This window comes from Phodopus roborovskii, unplaced genomic scaffold (genome assembly GCF_943737965.1).
Source record: "Phodopus roborovskii unplaced genomic scaffold, PHOROB, whole genome shotgun sequence".
Lineage (NCBI taxonomy): Eukaryota > Metazoa > Chordata > Mammalia > Rodentia > Cricetidae > Phodopus > Phodopus roborovskii.
This window is the reverse complement of record NW_026126416.1, coordinates 18,428,426-18,453,242: the sequence shown is the minus strand read 5'-3', so window position 1 is coordinate 18,453,242 and position 24,817 is coordinate 18,428,426. Positions and strand designations below refer to the sequence as shown.

Below are 24,817 nucleotides of genomic sequence, written 5' to 3'. Positions count from 1 at the left end.
CTGTCTTGGTGTCTAGCCTGCAAGCTGCTGAGATTCACTTTTTTTCATCTCTTAGGAATGGGTTATAGACACATGCCACCACACATAACTGTCACATGGCTGCTTAGGACCTGAGCTCAGGGCCTCCTGATTGTGCAGTAAGCACTTTACCCATATATATGTGTGTGTGTATATGTGTATATATGTATATATGTATATATTATATATGTACATATGTATGTGTGTATATATATATATTCCTACACATATAACATGATTGAAATATGAACGGACTGTATATCCCACACAGTCACACAGTAGCTCTCACTCTCAGTGGGTAATGATACAGAACACATTATTGGGGATTTAAAATAGTATAGCTACTTTGAAAAATACATGGTCGTCTAATCCAGAAGAGCCTCTTTCACTTATATTTACATTAGTACTTTTATGAGCATCAGAAAGTAGAACACCCTAGATATCTTTGTGAACCACAAAGGTGTATATATAATATGTATCAATTTATTAATGGGGGTATTATGGAGAAACAGACTCATGGATACAGGACAAGATATATCCCGTTGCAGAGTCCTTCCATTTTGTCCAAGGGAGTTGGGAACCAATCACATGCTGCTTCATGCTGGCTGAACACCCAAGACAATCTCAATCTCTCTCTATCTCCCTCTCTCCCTCTTTCCTTCTCTCTCTCCCTCTCCCTTTCCCTGTCCCTTTCTCTCTCCCACCCCTATTAAGTAGTCATATCCATAGACAAGAAGCCGCACCTTAAGGCTGGTACCCAAAGCTATTGATGTAATGGGTTCCCACAGTACTCTTTAGATGAAGAATCAAGGAAAAACAAACTGTGCTTTATCCAATATGACGAGTTAACAACTGTGCATAGGAAAAGAATCAGCTATTGATGAATACATCATCTTAGATAAGTTATACACTGTATTATGCTGGGTTAAAGATCTGTGAATTAGTGTCAGAGGATTTCCATCTAGGGAGAGAGCAGTTGAATGGTTGTGTAAGAATCAGGGTGGTGGATGTGACACACAGGAGCAATATGAAGTTAGTGGGGTAGCAGAGGAATTGTTTTGTGACTTAGGTGGTGTTACAAGAGTGTAGGTATTTGGCAAAGAGTGAATTTTATCATATGAATGCACAGTAATAATTATTCTTTTGAATTTATTATCTTTGTCATTATAACTATTTTGCTTCAGAATCTAGGCTTTGGTGAGCCCTGGATGTCCCTGGTGAGTGAGGACATCTGAATACTTCTCCATTTCATTTGACTTGCTGTGGTTTCTAATAGTGACTCTGTCCTGCCTCAGGTATTACTTGTAGCATCTTAGGCTGCTTGACTGACATTGGAAGCAGCTGCACTGGAACTCTTCCCATGCTGTCCTAGAAGCTGTTTCCTATCACCTGAAGCTCCGTTCTCTATGACCAGCTTGTATCAGCAGAAATGATGATGATAAAGACTGGGGCCTTTTCTATGTTTCAACCATACCTAAACCAGCTGCTTAAGTTCCTACCAAAGCCAACATAATGCATTTGGACCCTTCTTTTCAGTATGGTACCTGTTTTGGTGCTCTGGTACTAGTAGCTGTGTTCTTGGCTTTGAGAAGTTTACAGTAATCAAGTGCATTGGTAAAAACAAATTATCATGGGGACCCAGTGGGCAAGCTCATGATATACTTTCTCATGGTACAGATGGTTGACCAATTGTGTGTGTGACAAAAATGCAAAGCAAAACAAAATAAATCCACATTTAAATAACAAGAGAACTTCAGACTTTGGAAGGCTCTGTCCAGCTGTACCATGTCTGCATTTCTTTCAGAATGGAAGGCAACATTTTTATGCTTGGGACAAATGTGTACATAGAGAATCTTGAGGCCATGCTTTTGTGTTTCTCGATCATTTTGGATCATATTCCTCATGTTTTGTGTGCTTCCTCTCTGCACCTGTCTGAAGAATTTGTAAACTTAGATTGATCAGGAAACCTGTTCCCTAGCAGCATGTTAGAAAGGAATCACAACAGATTGAATGAAACAGTTTTTCTTTTCTCTCTGGCATTTTTCTGGAGCAATAGCTCTTGAGTACTATTCTTAGTTTAATTTGCACAGATCATTTTCTCCATTCTCGTAGTGATTTGACAGCAGAAATAAATGAGTTGGGGAGGACTGCACTTGAATACCCACTCTAGGCAGCAGGCATGTGATAGGCCTGTCGTGTGTATGCTTCCGTTTAACTTTACAACAATGAGTTTGGTACATAATCTTGCTGCTTTGCAAACAGGGAAATTAGGTCCAGGAGAGGTTAATTGACTTGTATTCTCAAAGATAGCTCACTCTCACTCCCAAACCCATTCTCTGTCTGCTCCCCAAGGCTCTGTTTTGGAATAATGTTTTCTCTTTTCATTCTCACTTGCAAAGGGGGATGGTGAGTACTCTGGTCTTTTGAGATTGAGCCCTGGAGCTTCTGCCCAGGCCTGGCTGCTTCCTGTTTTACTTTTCAGCTCCCAGGAGATTTGGCCTAATTCTATATATTTTTCAGAGCTTCTATCATATACTCAGTCACTTGTTTCTTTTTCCTTAGTGACTGTGTCCGTTCCAAGGCTGACATAACAGTCTCACAAGGCTCTTTTGCATTAGTAGTTCCTGTTTCCAGTTGCTACAGGGAAATGGGAGAGCAAGGGGAAAGACCAGACAGTCACAGAGGCCCAGCAACTTAAAGTAGGCATGGAGCCCAGCTAACATACCACAGTTCCTGAAACTCTAGAGAGAGCAGCAATTAGTCCCCTTAAAAAGAACAAAACAAGCCAGGGAGTGGTGGTGCAAGCCTTGATTCCAGCACTCAGGAGGCAGAGGAAGCTGGATCTCTGTGAGTTCAAGGCCAGCCTGATCTACAAAGTGAGTTTCAGGACAGCCAGGATTGTTATACAGAGAAATATCGTCTGGGGTTGGGGAGGAACCCACACAAACAAAAGTATTGAAACTGCAATCCAGGGCAGATTAAAGTAGATACTATCAGTGTTATTCTCTGTGGACATCATCATGTTTTCTGGTGACGATCCAGGCTTTAAGGTTTCCATTCTGAAGCATTTCTGCAAGAGATTTCCAGAAAGAAAGACATGTCATAGTATAGATGATGTGGCTTAAGGTTTCCATTCTGAAGCATTTCTGCAAGAGATTTCCAGAAAGAAAGACATGTCATAGTATAGATGATGTGGCACTGAAGGGTCTTGAGGAGTTGGTGCCCTGCAGCGCAGTACTGAAAGCCAAGTCACATGTGACCATTGACCATTCCAAGTGTGGGTAACTTGAACTGAGAGATGCTGTATAAAATCCACACAGATTCCAAAGGCTTGCAGTCCAACAAAAATGACTTTAAATTATCTTCATGTATACATCCCTTACATGTGTATCAATTATATTAAAATATTTGGCAGCTAGTGGCTTAAATAAAATGTGCTCTAGAAATTAAACTCATTTTATTTAACCTTCATTGTTTTTGCATTGCTGGAAGTTAAACCTCAGGCCTTGAGCATGCAAAGCTAGTGCTTCAATATGGAGCCTTCATCAGCCTTAATCCTGTCTTCCTATCCTTTCCTAGTTTCCCCTCATTGGTATCAGCTTTAAAAATCACTGGACAGGAGCACAATTGTGAAAATGGTATAACTGATGGAGTTCATCGGATTTCACAGTCTTGCCTGTGTGTTCAGTCTGGCTTAGCCACTGTGCAGACCCGGGCTACCAGCACAGACAAAACCCTGAGGACTTCCACTGTATAGGTCTCCAGTGCTGTCATGTCCTGGGACCAATGGCCAGTTCCTTCTCTCTTCTCTTTCTCAGGAAGAGTCACTAATTTGTGCTTCATCTGTATGGTTTTGTTATTTCAAGTGTGTCATACAGGGAGTTATATAATGCATGCTCTTTTGTGGTTAGTTTCTCTTGCAACACTCCCTTAAATTCTTTCTAGTTGTTTATCAACAGCTTTGTTTTTAACACTGAGTAGTATTCCATCTTTTTTGTGCATTTGTAATTGTGATGTTGGGACGCTTAATATTGTATATGTAACCTGCATTTGTGGATCTTCCCTGTGTCGGCTGGGCAGCATTGGTTTCAGAGCATGATGATTGGAAGTCATCCAAAATGCATATTTCTGTTCCAATTTTCAGTGATGTTCTGACATTCCTATGCTAAGTGGTATGTTTTGTTTTGCTAAATATTAAGCAGGTTATTTGGAGATGAATAGGGCCTTGACAATCATTTTAAGAGAATAAATTATATCAGTGTCCTTCTCAATCCCTTTCTGTAGCCTGTAGGAGGGAGATGTGTGTGTGTGTGTGTGTGTGTGTGTGTGTGTGTGTGTGTGTTGTGGTGTGTGTGGGGGGGTGGGGAGTGTGGAGGTGTGGTGTGTGGGGATGTGGTGTGGGTATGTATGGTCAGGGGAATGTGGTGTGGGGGTGTGTGGTGTTGGGGGGGTGTTTCAGTAAGAAAAGCTTTAGGTTTCAGTCCACAAAAGAAGCTTTGTAAGGTTAGACAGCAGGAAGGGATGTTTCATACTCTCTGCCACTGGTATTCAAAAGAATAGTTTGAGACTGATTAAATGGTTCATATATACTATAGACCCCCTCCCCCTGGAACTTAAGAAACTTTATTTATTTATTTTGATTCAAGCTTCAAAAAGAGATCAGCTCAGTGAGCTTATGGTGGAGGCAAGAAGCAGGACACAGGGACACTTCAGAGCAGATTAGAACTGAGTAACAGATAAAAGATAATACCATTTTCAATTAAAATTGCCTGGGGAAATTAGGTAGGCAGAGAATAATTACCTGGGTTGGCAAACATCCAGGCCTCTGAAACTGAGACCCTGCTGGAATCTTCTGTGGGGTTTATTGAGGATCAGGTGAAGCCAGGAATGTTTCATTTATCTGTCACCTCATACAGACATGAGTGTTGTGCTGCATTGCATGGGGTTTTAATTCAAATTATGTATCTCGAGACCCAGTAAAAACCAAAACAACAAAAAAGCAATACCACAATACACCAGATAAAAGTGAGATTTCTCTGATAAAATCAGTTTGTGTTTCTGTGATTTCTGCTAATAGCCAATAATACACGGGAACTGAGGTTTAAGAGTAGAAAATCAAGATGCCCAAGTAAAGTATAGTTCTAGCTCTCACTTCTGTGTGCAGATGGCCTCTGAATGCTGGTGATGCTTGATTACTGTCCCAGAGTCAATGCCACCTGACACACAGAAATGCCTACCCTAGTGGGGAAGTGAGTCACCCTGAACACATCCACCTTGGATGCAAATGTTCTGATTTAATGTTGTTATCCTCTTCACAGCTACTGCAGTGGGGTAGCACTACCAGCCTTCAGCCTCCGAGATTGGTGTGCTTCCTTGGGACATGTGATACCCTGGCTCTTTAGGCTCTTTGTTTTCACTGTGGCTGGGTGTGATGAATAGAAAAAGTTTTGAGATTACTAATCTGGGGGGTCTTCTTTGTCTTTACCTTGAGGAGGTCCATGATCTTCTCTGTAATGGTAAAGGAACCCTGAGGCTTTTTTTACTCTCCCTCTAGGGAGGTATAACAGATGAGATTTGTATGGACCAAAATTGGGAGAGATAGCTCAGTGGTTAAAAGCAGTTGCTGCATTTTCAGAGTACCCAGGTTCAGTTCCCAGCACCTACATATGTGCTCATAACTGTCTACAACTCCAGCGTTAAGATACCCGAAGTCTAGTCTAATATTCTAAACTCTGAGGACACTGAATGTGGGGTGTGTGTGTGTGTGTGTGTGTGTGTGTGTGTGTGTGTGTGTGTGTATTAACACACATACACATAAAAAATTTCCTATGCTAAGGACTAATGAATATGTAAAACATCCTTTTAAATGTCTTTGTACTTTTACTTTATTACTGTAGTGGCTATATGTTATCTGTATGAAATTTCTAGTAAACAGTTTAGTTGAATAAAAGAGTAGTTAAATCGGTTTATAATCTCATTTAATTAAAAATAAAGCCTACATTGTTATTTGGATTCTATGTTAACAAAACAAAGGTATCCCCCTTCCCCCGCAGATGTACAGATCTTTGTATATTCAAGGATTTTTCTTTCTCTCTCTTAAAGAATATCAATTTTACGGCATCTAGTTTCTTACTGTCTAAGATAAAGGAGAGCAATGTCTTGTATAAGTTTAGAACTTGTTGCAGTGAATGTTTTTCTTCATGTTGGGGCCATTTCTGGGGGGGGAGGAATGGGAAGATAGTTAAAGATCTGACCTCTGGCTTCAACTTTGAGTAGTGTATCAGTTATCACTGGGGAAGGGCTCAGCCCATTGTAGGTGATGCTGTCCCTGGGCTAGTGGTCCTGGGTTCTATAAGAAAGCAGACTGAACAAGCTATGAGGAGCAAGCCAGTAAGCAGCATTCCTCCATGGTCTCTGCATCAGCTCCGCATCAAGGTTCCTACCCTCCCTGTTATTGTTTGTTTGTTTGATGAACTGTTATATGGAACTGTGAAGGAAATAAACCCTTTCCTCTTCAAGTTGCTTTTGGTTATGGTGTTTCATAACAGTAACAGTAACCCTAACTAAGACAGCCAGTTAGCTTTTCTGGAAGCATTGCTTTCAGTCACAGCCTGAGGAGAACAGATTGTGTTTGTATGGCAGACATAGGTGCAATGCTGTAATTCTGAGCCCTATCACTCCCAAATTTGGTGTACATGTCCTGCATAATTCTGCACGCATGCATGCAGGTACACACACACACACACACACACACACACACACACACACACACACACACACACACACAGCTGGGATGGGGAAGGAGGAAAGGAGAAAGAGAGAGAGAAACAGAGAGAGAGAGAGAGAGTCTCTGGGAAGGAAGGAACCTAGATTCCAACTTTGTAAGACACCAAATGTATGACCCTGTAATGGTGTCCTAAACCAGGAAATAATAAACATGTTTTAAGGCACCATGTTTGTGGCAATTTGTTAAGAAGCCACAGAGAATAAATACATGAAGGAAATCTGGCAAAAGACAGTGTTGCTAATTGCAAAGCCCTTCCCCATTTTCAGAGAAAAAGCATCCATGAAATACCTCCCACAGCCCCTGTGAAGAATTCTCAGTTCCGTATTTCAGTATGGTTAGCCACTGCCAATTGCAAATGCAGGGGCTATTACACTTCTTTGTGGCAATTAGGATGTTTTCTCAGACTGGCACTTTTAGACTTAGGGAGGCATTTGGAAGGCTAGAGGTTCTCTGGGTAGGCATTTGCTGCATGGTGGCAACAGGATAGGCGGATTGGGAAGGTAGAGTCCCTCCTTCCCTTTTATGCGCTCATAAGCCTCGCTGAAGAGGCCTGCATTTAGAGATCCCTAATTCCATGGTTGGTGATGTAATGGGCTTGGCACAAGGGTCCAGGAGAGTGGGGACTCAGAAGTAAGCAGTAGGGGGGTGCTGTGGTTTTGTGTCTGTGATGGACTTCCATGTCTGAGATGTGGTTGTGAGATCGCAGGCCACCTGTCTTGTTTTGCCCGTGAGTCCACTTGTTTTTGTTGCTTCTCATTGAGTATTTGAGGTACAGCGGGTTTTGTTCTCCTGAACTGAATGTGATATTGGGATTTGGACATTTTGTTTAACTGTTTAACTGCTCCCTCTGACATTGTAGGAAAACACACTTCTTCAGGTTTGAAAGGACAAACCACAGAGAGAGAGAGGGAGAGGGAGAGGGCGTACGGACAGTCCTGATATCATGTTGCCCTGGTCCCCCTTCACGTTAACTTCCTTTTCTAGAGACTACATTTAGCCCTTCAGTGCCCGGATTTGTACTCTCTGATTGAATAAGCTGACAGATGGAGCTGTCACTCCCAGACCATAACATGATCATGGCATGCCAGTACGGGAATGGCTTGGTGATGAGCTGGTCTGTAAGGTGTTTAAGACATGGTTTCCCCATTTGCTGTTTGCTGCCTTCCTATGCTGGGGGCCTAGAGGAGATAGAGGAAGGTGGGAAAATACGTGTGTAGTCTGTAAGTCTTTGTTTACAGAATGATAGATCTGGCTGGCTAAGCTTGTTTGAACCCAGGCTTGTTTCATAGTCCCAAGAAGAATAGAATTATGAAGTTTAATGTCTCAGCTCTGGGTGGACCACTTTATTATTAATTCCATTCAACAGGGTTTTTTTTTTTCTGTTTTTTTTTTTTTTTTTCCTGAGCTGCTTTAAGTAACAGAGACTGTGCTAGGTGTAGGGGATGTAGATGATGGTTTTCAGTACACACACAATCCCCATCCCCCTGGTAGCTACAGTCTTGTGTTCATATACAATTACAAGCATATATGGAATACAAAACATACAGTACAGTACATTCCATTAGGGAGGTAGCACCATCAACATTAACCCTGATCAGGGTAGCTATGTTTCAGTATTCCAAACATTGTCTAGAGCCTGGTATTTGTGGGAGACTTGGGTATTTTTTCTTCTTGTTTTCTCTTATAAAATAGGGATATGCAAAACACATCATTTTGGAGTTTACATGTGAGTTCTGTATCTTTGTTTTAGAGATTCAGTCTCTATGATAAAACACCATGACCATAAGCAACTTGGGGAGGAAAGGGTTTACTTTGCTTACATTTTCACATCACAGGCCATCATCATTCAGTTGTGCAAGAACTCAAGGCAGGAACCTGGAGGCAAGAACTGATATAGAGGCCATGGAAGAGTGCTTCTTACTTTGCTTTCCAAGTCTTGTTCAGCCTGATTTCTTATAGCGCCAAGAACCACCTACCCAGAGACGACACCACCCACAGTGAGCTGAGACCTTCAGTGTCTATAATCAAACAAGAAAATGCACCAGTCTTTCTCTTAGGCAGATCTGGTGGCTGTGTTTTCTCAATTGTGGTTTCCTCTTCCCAAATGATTCCAGTTTGTGTCAAGTTGACATGAAACTAGCGAGCATCACCAGGACTCCATTCATCCTTACAGTATGACTTCTAGTGACTATTCACTAAATCAGTACATCCCATGCATACAGTGCTCCACATTCTACAATTCTGTATATCATATTCAAATGGAATATTTCCTTGTGTAGTTTGAGGGTGAATTCCATAGTTTTCCAGATTTTACCTTTAAAAGCAGCATGGTTTCTGGTAAAAATAACATATAACATATAATGATTTGGTATTATACTTAAATCAAAAACTTACCCTCCTCTCCCCCCCCCCTTTTCTTTACTTTCCCTTCCTCCACTTTTTAAAGTTTAGATTCTTGTCATGGGTTCAGATAATGTTCACTCCTAGGTATTCACATATGGATCAGGGAAATTCATTTAAACAAATACACTACGCTGCTTCACTTTCCTGAAATGATTTCTGTGACCTGTGCATTTATTCGTTTGTCTATCTTCAAACAGTCTTTATTGCTGCCCCTTCCTGCCATGCTGTGGACACTCCATCAAGATTTCAGATTCAAACTCTCATAGACAGTGTTTTCCCAGGACGTGGTCATCAGTTTGTATGCCTCTATTTGGCCTTCCATGTGCCTGGGTTTCCTCTTACTCCCACTTGCTTCTGATATCACATGGACCTTTTTCCTGCTACATATTGGAGAGGTCTTAAGGCTAAACTCTAGCTGAACCAAAACCCAAAACCAGACCCATACTTGATGGAAACAGCCTGTTCATAAAGAAAATATGGAAACAGAGAAAGATGGTTCTTTGCTTATAGGTGCAATGCATGCTAAACCTGTAGATAAAATTCCATCGTAAATTTGCTCTGTTCAGCACTGCAGTGCCTGGAAATATTTCTTAAGCAGTTCATCTAAGGACATCGGAACGATTTCTCTCAATTGCATGTCATCTATGGTCATTTTCCTATTAATCAGGAGAAGACAATCCAATTATTCGTGAAGTTCGTAGATGGCCTTGTTGTTCAATTGCTACTTAATTAGTTTACTAAATTAAGGGCTTGGTGGGAGATAGCACCATTGTAGAGCATGTGTAAAACCATGTAGCAGTAAACATTTCTGATTTGATGGCTTGAAATATTTACTGGGTAAATCTAGTGTCATGGGTAATTTAATGCAGCCTCCTGATGTGCTTTAAGAAATCACTAGATTCTCACAGGGTGTTGTTGGTGCATGCCTTTAACTCTAGCACTCGGGAGGCAGAGGCAGGTGGTTCTCTGTGAGTTCTAAGCCAGCCTGGTTTACAGAGCAAGTTCCAGGACTGGCTCTGAAGCAATACTGAGAAACCCTGTCTCAAACAAAGCAAAACAACAAAAACAAAAAACCCAAACCAAAACAAACAGACAAACAAGCAAAAAAGGCATCAGTAGATTGACTCTGAAACCGAAGACTGCTGCTTTTCTGTGTGAGGACTTTGTAAGAACTTCACATTGACTTTTATGCTGTCTGTGTCTGCTTTCTTTACAGGGAACTGTGCACAGGATTTGACCAGGTAGACTTCCGCTGCTGTTGTTCTCAGCTGCCTGGTGAGTACCCACCTTCAACCCCTGGGAAAGAATCATATTGGTGGCACTTTGGAACTTGAGACCTTCGAGACAAATCTTTTCTTCCAGTGTCTCTTAGGTTGGAGCGTGACCATTTTTTCTTGGTGTGGTGGAGAGGCAAGCAGGATTTTCTAGGTTTTGCCTCACTAATTCTGCTCCTGACTCAGCCACTAATCTTTGGCTCATTGTATTCTTGCTTCTTGTGACAGGGCTGCCTATCCTTAGAAAGCATGTGGTGTCACTGAGGGGGAAGCTGTGTAACTTTATGTCCAGTACAGGTTTTGTTTAGAAGAGTCCCACCATCATCAAAAACTACAGCCCTGCTTGTTCACCAGTGAGAAACCTTTATTTTGGGACAATTGCCCCTCTGACTTTACCATAAATGCTTCCTGAAGCATCCAAATAATCAGAATTATCTTTGTATGGCCAATTGGTTTTCCTTTTAAACTGACACTGTCAGTGGTTCACACTGGTACCAGATCCCAGCCTAGATGAGAGACTGCCCTCACCAAATAGCTGTTTTGTAACTGATGCTACAACATTGCACTACTTACCCCTTCTTCCCTTGAGAGGCAAGAGGTAATTTTTCAGTGATTCCCACAAACCGATGTTCCCTGCTCCTCCTGATAGGTGCCCTCAGAGTACCCTGCTTTTGTGATTAGTCTTCTGCAGGACACTGCCCCTCCCCCCATGCCAGATGCATCATTATCTCCTGGCACTGACCTTGGCTGATTTTCTTCCGGCCTGTCTGCAAGGGGCAGGGAGAATTGCATAACTCGACCTGTCTCCAAATGACCAGTCTTTAATGATATAAGAATATCAAGAACGTAGATTTATTATTGAATGTTCCTACCTATTTTTAGTCCATTGCACTATATTTTACCACCCTCTGAAGGGTGACTCATAAGCTTGTCTTGGTTGGCACAGTCCAGTTAAGGATGCTGAGTAATTTTTAGAGACTTTGAATCAGTACACCATTTGCTTTCTACTCTGTTTACATTTTATCTTTCTGGTCTGTCCACTTTCCTCATACTTGAGTTACATTATCTGTACATAAATGGGACATTTTTTGTTAGTTATATTACATACTGTAGGGAAGAGGACATCTGTGTTTAACAAATAGAACTACTGGCATCAAGAGTCATGGGGAACACCAGAATGTAGGACTGATTTGTTACATGTTATGGATTCAAAGAGGAACGATTTTGTGTCACATGTTGTAAGTCCTGGCATTTGATTAGATGGAGACTTTGTGTGGCTCTAGGCCTTAGGACAGCAGATGCCCTGTGGGACACACCCCTCCCCATCTCCACAGCACCTCATTGGACTTGGCTACCTGGTTGTCAGCTGATAACCTTGTGTTATACTCACCCCTATATCCAGATGAGTGTTCTTTTATGTTTTCCCCCAGAACCCCTAAAAAGAAAAGCATTTGGTCTGACTCAAGCACCACCCAGTGGTTAGATCATATCAATTAGGATTCTTTAAAAAATATTGAATGAGGGGGCTGGAGAGATGGCTTAGCAGTTGAGAGCACTGACTGCTCTTCTAGAGGACCTGGGTTCGAATCCCAGCACCCACATGGCAGCTCAACTGTCTGTAACTTCAGTTCCAGGGCATCCAGCACCTTCACACAGACACACGTACATGCAGGCAAAACACCAATGCACATAGAATTTTAAAAAATTTAAATATTGAAGGAAATTTTTTGTACAGTTCTTTGTACAGTACAAAAAGTGCAAATCGCTAAAACCTGGAATCTGAGCATTGTTGATTGTGTTTTGGAATGTTGCTTTAGGTCCTTTGAGCCCAACTTTTTTTTGTTTTTCAAAAGATACATTTTAGTTATTATTCTGAACTAAAATCTAGTTCCAGGAGAACTGTCACACTCTTCTGGGCACTGTAGGCAACAGGCATACAAATGGTGCGTAGACAAAAAACCATATACCCACAAAAGGGGGAAACACACACACACACACACTCACACACACACACACACACACACACACACACACACACACACACAGTAAACATAATGACCATTTTTAGGTAAGTTGTTCTCATTTTGATGTTGTTAAAAATTTGTGTCCAATCAAACCAAATACAATTTTCAAGTTTGGAAAAAGAAAACAACTTTGTTAAACTTTTCTTGTGGGATTTTAGTTCAGAATAATAACTAAAATGTATCTTTTGAAAAACAAAAAAAAAATGCTTGGGGTATAGTGTTTCTTTCTGAATTATTTTAAATTGTTTCGTGAAGTATTAATTTCTTTCAGAATGTCTAACAGTGTAATATGTGTAGCTCATCAATGTCTCTGTCTGTCCCCTTCCTCCTCCTTCTCTTTTCCTTTCCTCTTTCCTTATTGAAAATTTCTGTGCAATCCCAACTTCCTTCACACCTGGAAACCCACATGTGTTACCTAGGCTACTGGCACCTTTTTATTATTATTATTATTATTATTATTATTATTATTATTATTATAAAATCCATCTTGTAGGGCAAAAGCAATGTTCTTCAGGAGCAAAAATCTGCTTGTTTAGTAGATTTTAGAACTGCACTTATTTCAAATTCTTGCATATTCAATCAAGATGCTGTGATTCATGGTACAGCAAGAACTTCCACTGAAGGCCATGGTTTTACATTTTCAGATCATATCATTCACGTCAGGAATATCAGGCTGAGGCTGGGTGTGGTGACACATGGAAACAGCATGTTATGGCAGGAGGACTGTGGGTTCAAGGCAAGCCTGGGCCACAGAGCAAGCTCACATATCCAAACCGAGTCACAACATCAGCAAAAATGTATGGAACTTGACGATTTCTGCACAGGTGGTTTATTAATCAGGTCTCGGGCAGGACACCAGTAAGTGGTGCCACAGGAAGAAAGAGCAAGAGGCTTGCCCAGCCTGATGGCAAGGTGGGGAGGGGGCTCTGAGATCCTCAGCCCAGTGCTCTGGAGATTCTGCTTCACTAGAGGCCACTGAGCAATTTGTACGGTGCAATTTTGCAACACCATGGACACCTCTAGTAAAAGGCTTACCACTTTCTACAGAACTGTTTGCCAGTGCTGGGGACTTTTCCAGCTGGGAACCCTACTCAGAGCAGTGCTAATTCCCTGGCAGCAAAGGTAAGGAGTGACCAATTTCCTAGGATTTTTGTACTTTATAGTTATCACCACAATCCATAATTTATTGGGTTCTGCTGCAGTTATAGATTGCTTAATAACAAAATGTGGAGCTTGGAGTAACAACAGTAACTACCTTCTTTGATGCTTCTTTTTTCTCGGGTCCACAGTTTGGGAAGGCCTTGGTTGTGCCAAGTTTCATGCATTGCAGTCACTTGACTGTTGATATTGGAGCAAGAGGCTGGAGCAGCCATGGGCTGGCTGAGCATCTCTCTTGTCACACTGCCTAGTTTTCCTCTCTCCCCTCTCTAGGATTGTCTCGTCATGAGCAACTGAGCTGAGCTCTGGAGTGATTTTTCCAGTTGACAGAAGTACTGTCACTTTATGACTTGGCCTTGGACCCGATGCCTCACGGCTTCCATCAGCAGGCCTTTCCTGCACTGCCATACACATCTTGGCCCTTTAGTCATGCTCTAGGAATGCGCTCACATTATTCCAGAACTCATAATTCTGCACATCAGTTCCCTCCTCTTTTGTTGCCCAGTAACTTAGGCCAGGTGGCCCTTAACAAAATCTCGGGTTGCTTATGGTCTGAATGTCCAACTGTGTGTGTGCCTCCATTTATCTCTCATTATCCTCCCTTCTGCTTTTAGAGTTGTTCCCAAGCAGTGGACATAGCCCAAATCTTGTTCTTCTTTTTGTGATTTGTTGAGGAAATGTGAAATATGAGAGGACATAGCAATATGAAGAGGAGGGCAGATTTCTCACCACTTCTCTTACTATAAAGATATACCTTTATCACCCATGGTGTCATCTTCAAAGGACGAGTTCTTCACTTCAGCTGATGGCTGGGTTCCTCCCCCTGCCTTCCCATGGTAGCTCCTTCTTGTCCCGTCTCTTCTTCTCTTTGTCCACCCTTTCCAGGCTGATTGGATGGAGCGCACCAGGGCAGGAAGCAAACAGCGTGACCTTTTTATCTTGCTGACAGGAGCCAAGGTCAGCATTGTGTCAGGTTCTGTTTCTCCGGTTTCACAAGAGTTTTCATCCTCTGAAGTGTCACCTTTACCCAACTGTGGGCCTGACACTAGGTGCACAGTGTGCATTTCATTGCTCCCTTAGCTCACTGTCCTTTCCAAAGTCACCACTGTCCCCTAGAAATGCCAACTGCATCAGCCTTTAAGGAAAGTGCTCTCAGGCCTGGAACTTAATTCTGAAATGCATGAAAGGGCTAGATATTCATCAAAGCTAGCAGGATAAAATATTAATCATAGAAATCTGGTTGGCAGGTGCATGCTATAACTGTATACTGTAGGAATATATGTACTGTTTACAAAAGGACTTTTGTTTATTTTAAAATAAAAACCTTGGAGAAGAGATTTATTGACCAAAAATTCTGGCAGGATTTATTTAAAAACAAAATGTCAGTTTTGTACTGGAGGCTTAAGCTTGTTTCTCACTTAGCATGCAAGGCTATGTGCACCTTGTGATTTGTTCCAATTTCAGTTTCCTCTCAAGCTTTGAAGAAACAGGAAAAGGCATGGAAGCCTCCCACAGAAAGTCCTTTAAACCTTTAATTTTTGCCCTCAAAGCTGGTGCTTTCCTTGAGCAGCTGTCATCCACTGCCCATGGAATGCTGTTGTTGAGGTCCCTGGGATGTGGTTGCTCAGTGGTCCTTGCAGGGCTACTTGCCAGTATGAACATATTAAACATTATTGCAGAGACCGATTCTTTCTCCTGTTTGCCATTTTACACTTGCCCATCTTATGTTGATGTCCAGAGTCTTTTCTACCATGAAGTCTAGATTTACCAACAGTTGAAATGTTTCCTGTTTCTGATCTGTTTCTTTAAAACATGGGTAAAAATTTAAAAAATGTAGCACAGAGGTAGAACACTTGCCTAGGATGTACACAATCATGGTTCCCTCTCCAGTACCATAAAAATAAAATAACCCTGGGATTGGGGCTGTTGCTCCATGATGGAACACTAGGGTAAGGCCTCACACACACACACACACACACACACACACACACGTTCTAACAAAAGCTTCCTTTTTTGTGGAGAATATGTCAATAAAATGCTTAAGCAGGTAAAAATTGTGTTTGAAAAGCCCATACCTGTTTTTCTGTAGTTAAAAAAGAGCAGAGACCCTATCTTTGCTGTTCTCAGGTGGGAAGATGTAGTGATATATTATTTATGATTTATTAAAGCTAGGACTCAGGATTAAGAGGTAGAGGGATCTCTGTGAGTCCAAGGCCACCTAGATCTGCACAAGATTGATTAAGTCCTAAAGAGCAACAACTCACACAAAGATGATCTCAGCACCTGGGATCACACACTTTCATCCCAGCACTAGGAGGGCATAAAAGATAGGAGCAGCATCTTCAATAGTCAGTATCGGATTCATTCTCCAGGCTCATTGAGGATAGGAAGACGTTGAAGTCTCAGGATTCTCCAGCCTTGCTGAGGAGATGCAGCAGGATCAGCCCTTTCAGCCTGAGGTAGTGGGAAGAGCTAGTCATCCACTACTTTGCCTTTTTAGTCTCCATCTTGAAGCTTGAACCCCAATGTCTATCTCTGGGCCCTTTATTTTTCATGCTACATGAAGAGGCAGCTTGCCCAGGACCGAGGACTGAAGTAGACTCTCCCAGGAGAGGGACCACCAGTGACCCTGGGCTTCCTGGAAGATGAACTGCTTCTTCATCTACATATTTTGTGACCTGTCTGGAGAGTCAGGTGTCATCAAAACAGAAAGAGGACAGTTGGAGGACAACTCCAGTGGCTCCCGTGACAATGTGGCATGACCTTCTGGTTCTAGAGAACTTGTGACTTTGCCACAAGGTTTCAGTTAGCTAGGCAAGAGCAGCTATGTGGCAAATGAGCAAGAAATCCATGCAGCCTTGCATGTTTCATATAGCACTCTGAGATTTGAAGAGGTCATATATATGTATGTATGTATGTATGTATGTGTATATATATATTGCATTGAGACATGCAAGTATATCCTTATGGAACTTTTGGAAAAACAGAACCCAAAGGTAGTTACCTAATGCATTTAAACTTACGGAAAAACTAGTGATCTTAAATTTCATACCATGAGAGAATCTGTAGGAACTAGAGGGAGAATGTGAGTCCTGAAGCCTGGGCCCCAGTTTGTTTGAGCATAGGGTGAGCACAGTGCCATTGATTCCAGTGTCTGTGATGGTACTGGATGGTGTGCATAGGTCCTGCCACAGAGTGAGTACTGAGTCCCTTCATTCCATTTTGTCTGGCTTTTCTTTCTCCCCTCCGGGTGTTGATATAAAACTAGGATACCTCCTGAGGCCCAGGACTGATTTAAAATGAGCTCTCCTCTTCTTCCCCTGCCCATCTTTATGGATTACCCATGAGGAGCACAGCGTACCTGCTGTCTTCATCTTGGTGCTCTTTTCTATCCCAGTGATGATGCTGTGCTTTCTGGGACTCTGCATAGTAGCATTTCTGTGTTTTAGGCTACATACAAATGCTTCTCTTTAGTTACCAAAACCATCTTTGTTTCCATACTACTTTCTTTTCATCCATTCCCCCAGTCTCCTTGTGCCTTCCTCTTCCATTAACTAATACTAACCTGCCCTTCCATGGGGGTGGTTTCTATCAGTCCATCTGGAAAACCTGACTTGCTTTGCCTGCTCCTTTCTGATTCTCCCTGCTTTCTTCTTATTTTATTTATTTGTTTGTTTGTTTATTTGTTTATTTATTTATTTCCCGAGAAAGGATTTCTCTGTGTAACAGCCCTAGCTGTCCTAGATCTAGCTCTGTAGAGGCTGGCCTTGAACTCACAGAGATCTGCCAGCCTCTGCCTCCAGTGTGCTGGGATTAAAGGCAAGTACCATCACCACCCAGCTCTGCTTTCTTTTTAATGCAGATGAAATTCACATTATAAAGGCTAACTTTTAATCTGAACAATTCACATTTTTACATAGCTACTACCTCTACCTATTTCCAAACACTTCCATCAATCCCAAAGAAAACCTACTGCTATCAAGCACTTGCTAACATGTATGTATACTTCATTCTTTCTCATAAATCTCACCAATAATGTCCATCATATGTGTATGGTGCCATTTGTGTATTCATCCGTTCATATGGATTGTCTGTTTCATCTTTTGACTAGTGTATATATGAATTACTATTTTTCAGTTCTTTGCAATATATACTTAGGGATGAATGTGATCCCTAAGGGATCCCTAGGGAATTTAATGTGGTCATTTAATGCTGAGAAGCTATGGTGCTTTATCACAGCACCTAATTGCTTTTTCAGTATCCATTAGATTTCCAATGCCATCATAACAGATGCTTGCCTTTTATTTTTAAAAATAAAATGTAACCATTTCAGTAGGTATGAAATGTACCATATAATAGTTGTAATCTTTTTCTTTTTCTTTCTTTCTTTTTTTTTTCTTTCTTTTCTTTTCTTTTCTTTCTTTCTTTTTCTTTTTTTTTTTTTTAAGGCAGGGTCTTTTGCTTCACAGACTGGCCTGGAACTCACTTTGTAACTAAGGATGGCCTTGAACATCTAATCCTTCTATCTTTACTTCGTGAGTGCTGGATTTCAGTCATACACCATGCTGACCAGTTTGTACATGACAGGCAAGCACCCCCCAGCCCTAGCTTCTAATCATATCTTGCATCCCTTTACTTGCTTGTTGGCTATTTCTTAGACAAGTGTTTCTTTCTTGGACAAGTGTCCTATTTCTATTCTCTGCCTACATTTAAAGTGGTCTGTGTGCCCCTGGGTTATTGAATTAGTTGCAGAGCTTTATTATAGATATTACACATATTCTGGATGTTTGATCCTTGGCAGATGTAACTGGAAGGGCTTTTCTTCTGTTTTTTGGACATTGTGTTTTCATGTTTTTGAAAATATCTTTTGATAAATGAAGGATTTTCATTTTTATAAGCTAAGATTTATCTTTTACTTAATTGATTCTGGATCTGCTAATTAGCACACTTGCCTTGTAAGAATCTTGAGCTCAGGAAAATTTACTGCAAGCTCCCCTCTATTTTATTCCAAGTTTTGTGGGTCAGTAGCTGGTAGGTTGTGGTATACCTAGACCATCCATCCATTCTGGATAGGATATGAGGTGGTAGGGGTCCAGCGTCATTCATTTTCCTTGGGATGACCAGTTCCAAGATCATTTGTTGAGCAGACTTCTTTCCCTGTTGAGTGATCTTGGCATCCCTTTCAAGAACTAACTGGATGTCTCAATTGTGTTCTGTTGTTGGAGATTCCTACCATTTTTGCCATATCACACTATTTTGATTATTATATCTTCTTGGTTGTTTTTCAATTCTGAAAATGTGACTCTTCCAGTTACTTTTTCCACCCTTTATGCTCCTTTTGCTCTTTGTGCCTACTGCTGCTTCTGCTTCCATCATTATTTTGGCTTGTACCGATTCTTAGCTGTGGCAGTGTACCTCAGGTGACAGCTGCAGCCCTAGTACAGTTTCCTGGTACATGGGCCATATTATATGCAATCTAATGGACTCCTTGCTTAGGGTTACTCCCCAGAAACCTTGATGAATTCTACACGAGTACTTTTTGAAGAGAAAATGTCTTCTACCTGCTGGTTTTAAGCTGACCATTAGAAATTGAAGAGATACAGCTCTAGGAGCCTTTTGAAAAAGAGCAAAAGAGCTCCTCTCCTTTTCAGTGACAACTAGACATTGTTGTGATGTGTGCATGGTCCAGCTGTATTAGCTATCCTCTTTAATTCCATAAATACTATCTGAAAAACCTTCTATTTTGAATAAGAAAGCTGTAATAAATACAGGCATTAAATCAGGCAGCAGTTGGAACTATGGAAGGCAGAGCAAGGAAGAAGTCTGCTGGATTTTGCTGGATTCAGTCGCTGAAATGACTCACACTTGTTTCCAGAGTATTTAACCTCTGCTTTTTTCCTTTGAGAATTGCAGGGACTATGTGGAGGTTTTCCTTTTAGAGAGAAGGTAATGCATTTCCAGATGGTCCTTTAAGTCCTCTTCTAATGGAAGCTGAGCGGTTGTGCCTCCTAGATGGGAGAAGACTGCTTTAACCCCTGGACACTATGATAGTGTCACCGTTTGGTTCTCTTGCTGAAGTGCAATTTGGAGGCCCTAGGGAGATTAGGGGATGGCTTAGTGGGTGAAGTGCCTGCGCACAACACGAGGACCTTAGGATCCTCATCACACACATAAAGCTGTGATAGTGGCTTACCTCTAACCTTAGTGCTGGAGAGGAGATTACGGTGACAAGAGAGTCTGTGGTGCTTGCTTGCTGGCAAGCCAGTTCAGCCATTCAGTGACTCATGGATGTGTTGAGAGATCAGTCTCAAAAACTAAAGTGGAGAATAACAGAAGACACCTGACATTATGGTCAGGCCTCTACATTTACACATACATGGGTGCACACAGGAACAGTTATATAGGGATATTTCACACACAAACACATTAAAAAGACTCAATCTCCCTTCCTACTCCCCCCCCCCGTGTGTGTGTGTGTGTGTGTGTGTGTGTGTGTGTGTATGCGTGGAGTGAGTGTGTGTCTTTATCAGGTCATGGCAAAGGGGCTCAAAGGAACTCCTGAACCGATGGGTAAGGCTAGGTTCTGGTGCTAGTTTCTTATCTGACTTTTATTGTGTATAGTGTCTACACTTCACATCCATGAAGCTATATGTGGAGATATATCTATCAACTTGGGAAGAATGACCCAGGCTTCTTACAAGACCTTACATCAGGAAGTGCAAAGTGTCCATGACCCTTAAAGGAAAGGGGGTTTAAAGTCAAAAAAAAAAAAAAACAAAAAACAAAAACAAACAAACAAACAAAAAAAAAAAAAACCAAATACTAAAGATTTCTAGGATCTGGTTTTTTTTTTTTTTTTTTTTTTTTTTTTTAAAGCTGAATCTTTCCTTTAGTTTGTGTGCAGTGTTAGGAACAGCAATCAAGAACACGCAAGAAAATCATTTGTGCTGATCATACTGCAAACTTGGCTCATCATTTAGCAAGCGCCTTTTACATTAAAACCAAATTTGGAGATTTTTTTTTTTTTTAACCCAAGTGTCAGAAGTATGAATCCTTTCTGTCTATAAAGAATTCTGCTACTGTGGTTGTGGCAGCTGGTCAAGTTAGTAAATAATTTTCCTCATTTCATACAGCGTTTAGGCATCAAGGTCAGTTTATGGTTCAGAGATTGTATATTACAACCAAACAAATCTGATTTGCATGGAAATCAGAGCATTGAAAGCAGTCGATTGCTTTTGTGTGGAGCAATCCCTGCATAAGACACTGTACATAAGGACAGGAGAAGAAAAGAGAAGTTTTGTGACATGAGGTTAAAAAAAAAATTACATGGGTATGGGACTAGGTAATTTAAAAAATATATGTGATGTTGCCTAAATATATATTCATGCATGATCTCTCTCTCTCTCTCTCCATATATAATATATATATTCCCAATTTTGTACTTTTGATAAAATTTCATTCTAAATAAATAAATTTTATTGCATCGAGAAAACAAAAAAGAGAAAGAAGTCAGAAGAGAAAGAAAGACCCTCTTCAATAGTGTAGACTGTGTGTATGTGTAAGGTGTAAGGTTTTTCCGCCTGCCGCCTCCCGGTCTTGTCCCGCCGCCATGCCGCCAGCCCCAAATAATACACAGAGACTCTGTATTTGATACAATACTGTTGGCCCAGTTACTTGTTTCTTATCGGCTAGCTCTGCCTTTAATTATTAACCCATTTCTGTTGATCTATGTATTTCCACGTGGCCTCCTTACCGGAGAGTGGGGCAGGCATCTGGTCTCCCCAGTCTCTCCATCTTGACTCCTCCTTACTACTTCCTATTTCCTCCTTATCTCCTAGTCCCTCCTATCTTCCTTTCCTATTGGCCAACAGTGCTTTATTATTAACCAGTATGAGAAACATATACAGAATGACATCTCCCATCATCTCCTCTTTTCTGTTTAAATAAAAAGGGGTTTAACCTTAACATAGCAAAATATATAACACAACAGTTATCCAATAAGAATCACAATTAACAATATTTAGTCCATTAACATTTAGCAAGATTAAAGGAAACTATTCTATCATCTATCCTATATTTGTGAATCTAAAGTCCTATATGTATCTTATCTTTAAACCTAACTAAGGAAAACTATAACCATAACTATTTGTCTTCAACTCCATCAAAGACCACAGAAGGATAGTATATAAACTCTAGAAATGACAGAGACAACTCACTGCCTAGTCACCCGAAGTTCTTCTGTAATCTTCCATCTTCAGCCCATAGGCCATAGTGTGTCTGGCAGACTCTTCAGCAACGCAGGAAACTTTAAACTGTCTTCTTGTATTGGCAGTTTGTCAGTCACTTTTGTCTGTGTCCTGCATACTGTCTCGCAGACTCTTCCATGAAGCAGGATCTCTGTTAGCAATGTCCATCTTGAATCAGAAGTCACTTTCCTGTGGGTCCTGCATGTCCAGTTTATACAGCATAAAGTCAAACAGTCCAGGCAAGAGCAGTGTCTTGTCCAAATGGCTAGTCTTGCCATATTGGAAGCAAACTTCATAATGCATTTCTTCGATGTCCATCTTCCTTTCTGGTGCAGGTGGTATTGCCAAGAGCAATTATGTCTCACTGTCACAAAAACCCTAAACCACTTTAAATGCCATATTCTGTAGGTCTTTGAAAGGTTTGAAGAATGCCTATCTATCTCATCTCTGTGTATCTTGAAAAACCTAACTAACTTAACTCTAAACTTTGACTATCATAGGTAATTATCTATAATCTGTACTACATTATACATTACATTTCTAAATAAGCTATACAAACAAGAGGAGAAATATACATATGACAAAATTGACCTTAAATTGTATCAATAAATGAAAATCCATTCCAAAGCAAACTATGCATATCTATATCATAATTCCCTTTTTACCTTTAAAAAGAACTGGCTGTGATCATTAACCATTTATACCCAAGTCCATTTAAATGAAAACAAACATTTATAAATAGTTGGGAATTTGGGCGTCGTTCTTTCCAAACTACTTCCTGCTGATAGGGGGCGCTGTTATGGGGATCCTAAGAAGTTGCAGAAATCTTGGCTGTAGTCTGCAAGTCTGCCTTGTTCAAGCTGTTTTGAATGTTGGATCATCAGGAACTCTGTTTCAGGGGGTCTGGCTTGCTCAAACCACATTAGTCTGCAAGGAATCCACAGCTTTTCATTTTCTGTGGAAACAAAAATAGAAATCCTTTTCCCCAGTAACTTGTCCTTGAACTTAAATTTTGGAGTCAAAGCATTTTCAAAATATATACATTGAATTAATTCAGCAGCATTTGTTTTAAAAGTTGTTGTTTCCTCAGCAGTTAAACAATACAAAGACAATATAATACCATACAGTATACAAATTTTCTCCATCTGTGGCTTTTTATTATTCTGTTTCTTTTCTATTTTTTGAGACAGGGTTTCTCCTTGTAACTCTTATCTGTCCTGGAATTACTCTGCATACCAGGTTTACTTTGCAAATCACAGAGATCTGCTTGCCTCTGTCTCCTGAGTGCTGGGATTAAAGGCGTGTGCTACAACACCCAGTTCCTCTTTGTCTCTTTAAAACCATTTTTTTTTCATGTCTACCTATATTTTAAAACACACTGTAAACCTTTAGAGGTTTTTCTTAATATGAATCTGTCTTTACTGTAAATCTTTATCTTCGTCTAGCCACAAGTCTTTTATCTGGTAAACAACAACATTGCTAAAATGAAAGTCATAGCTGTGTCAGCCGCGGTTTACCAAAGATGGTGGCGGGTACTTTACCAGCACTGAGAGCTGCGCTCACTGCCTTGATCTGCATGCTGCCGGCTTGGAGATGTGGTCACTGCCATTGCCATCTCTCATACACACCAATAAATTGTTAGCTGTGCTTTGTAAAAGCCATGCGGTTTTTTGCTCCTATGCTGAGTCAGGAACCTTCCCTTAAAGGAGCCGCACAAATATCTGCTTATCTCTTGCAAAGCAGAGTCCAACAGAGAAAAATGCTGATACCAAGAAACCTTGCTTGTCTCTGTTCTTTTGTTTCTAAAATCCTTTTTTTAAGCTTTTGTTAAATTTTAAGTATAAGTTCTTAGCCCCACGTTGGGCGCCATCTGTAAGGTGTACGGGTTTTTCTGCCTGCCGCCTCCCGGTCTTGTCCCGCCGCCATGCCGCCAGCCCCAAATAATACACAGAGACTCTGTATTTGATACAATACTGTTGGCCCAGTTACTTGTTTCTTATCGGCTAGCTCTGCCTTTAATTATTAACCCATTTCTGTTGATCTATGTATTTCCACGTGGCCTCCTTACCGGGGAGTGGGGCAGGCATCTGGTCTCCCCAGTCTCTCCATCTTGACTCCTCCTTACTACTTCCTATTTCCTCCTTATCTCCTAGTCCCTCCTATCTTCCTTTCCTATTGGCCAACAGTGCTTTATTATTAACCAGTATGAGAAACATATACAGAATGACATCTCCCATCATGTATGATCTGCTTATTGGCCTAATATCTGGATTGATCAGTTTGCTCTCTGGTTGTTTAAATGAGCAACCCAAGAGGAAGACTGACCTGTTGTTCTTCTTTGCTGTCAAGGATACATGTAACTTAGTAAGAACAATATCTTTTCTTTGAGCATCAAAGAGTTTGTTAATTCCCAGATGCCACTTATGCCCCCAGAGCGCTAGAACAGTGATTATATTGTCAAAAGCTAGTGGTGCTAAAATGGAAAGCATATTTTGTTTTACTTCTTTGCCAAATTATAGTCTGCTTGGAATGAATAAAATGTATCTGTTTAGTTTTATTTTGATTACCCAGAAATGACTTTCAGATTTCATCTTCTTAACGACTTAATATTAAACACCATGATACTGGCCTAGAAAATATTATCTGCCTGCTTACTAATGTTTTATTAAATGGTTGCTTTTTATGTTTGTATCTATTGTTTATTTACCCAGTTAGTAAACTTGTGTTGAAAGCCTGCCGTTCACCCCTGGCAAGGTTCTAAGCACACATTTGGGGTGATGGGATCATGTGGCATACATAGGTGACTCATTTGGAACTAATCTACATTCAGTAGATGAACTGAACATGGAAGGTAATGGCAAAGGAGGCATTGAGGTGACTCTTAGATAGTTAAAGGTTTGGGCTGCA

The 24,817-nt window shown here is 40.9% G+C and overlaps 1 protein-coding gene across 12 annotated transcripts in view; it reads left to right on the top strand.

Annotated features, from left to right (window-relative positions):
* The window catches only part of Plcb4 (phospholipase C beta 4), a 367,915-nt gene that overhangs the window by 135,715 nt on the left and 207,383 nt on the right, over positions 1–24,817 (top strand). For all 12 annotated transcript variants that reach the window (XM_051183311.1, XM_051183307.1, XM_051183309.1 and 9 more), the window contains one exon: positions 10,425–10,483. The gene's annotated coding sequence lies outside the window, so the exon portion shown is untranslated. The remainder of the gene's footprint in view (positions 1–10,424; positions 10,484–24,817) is intronic.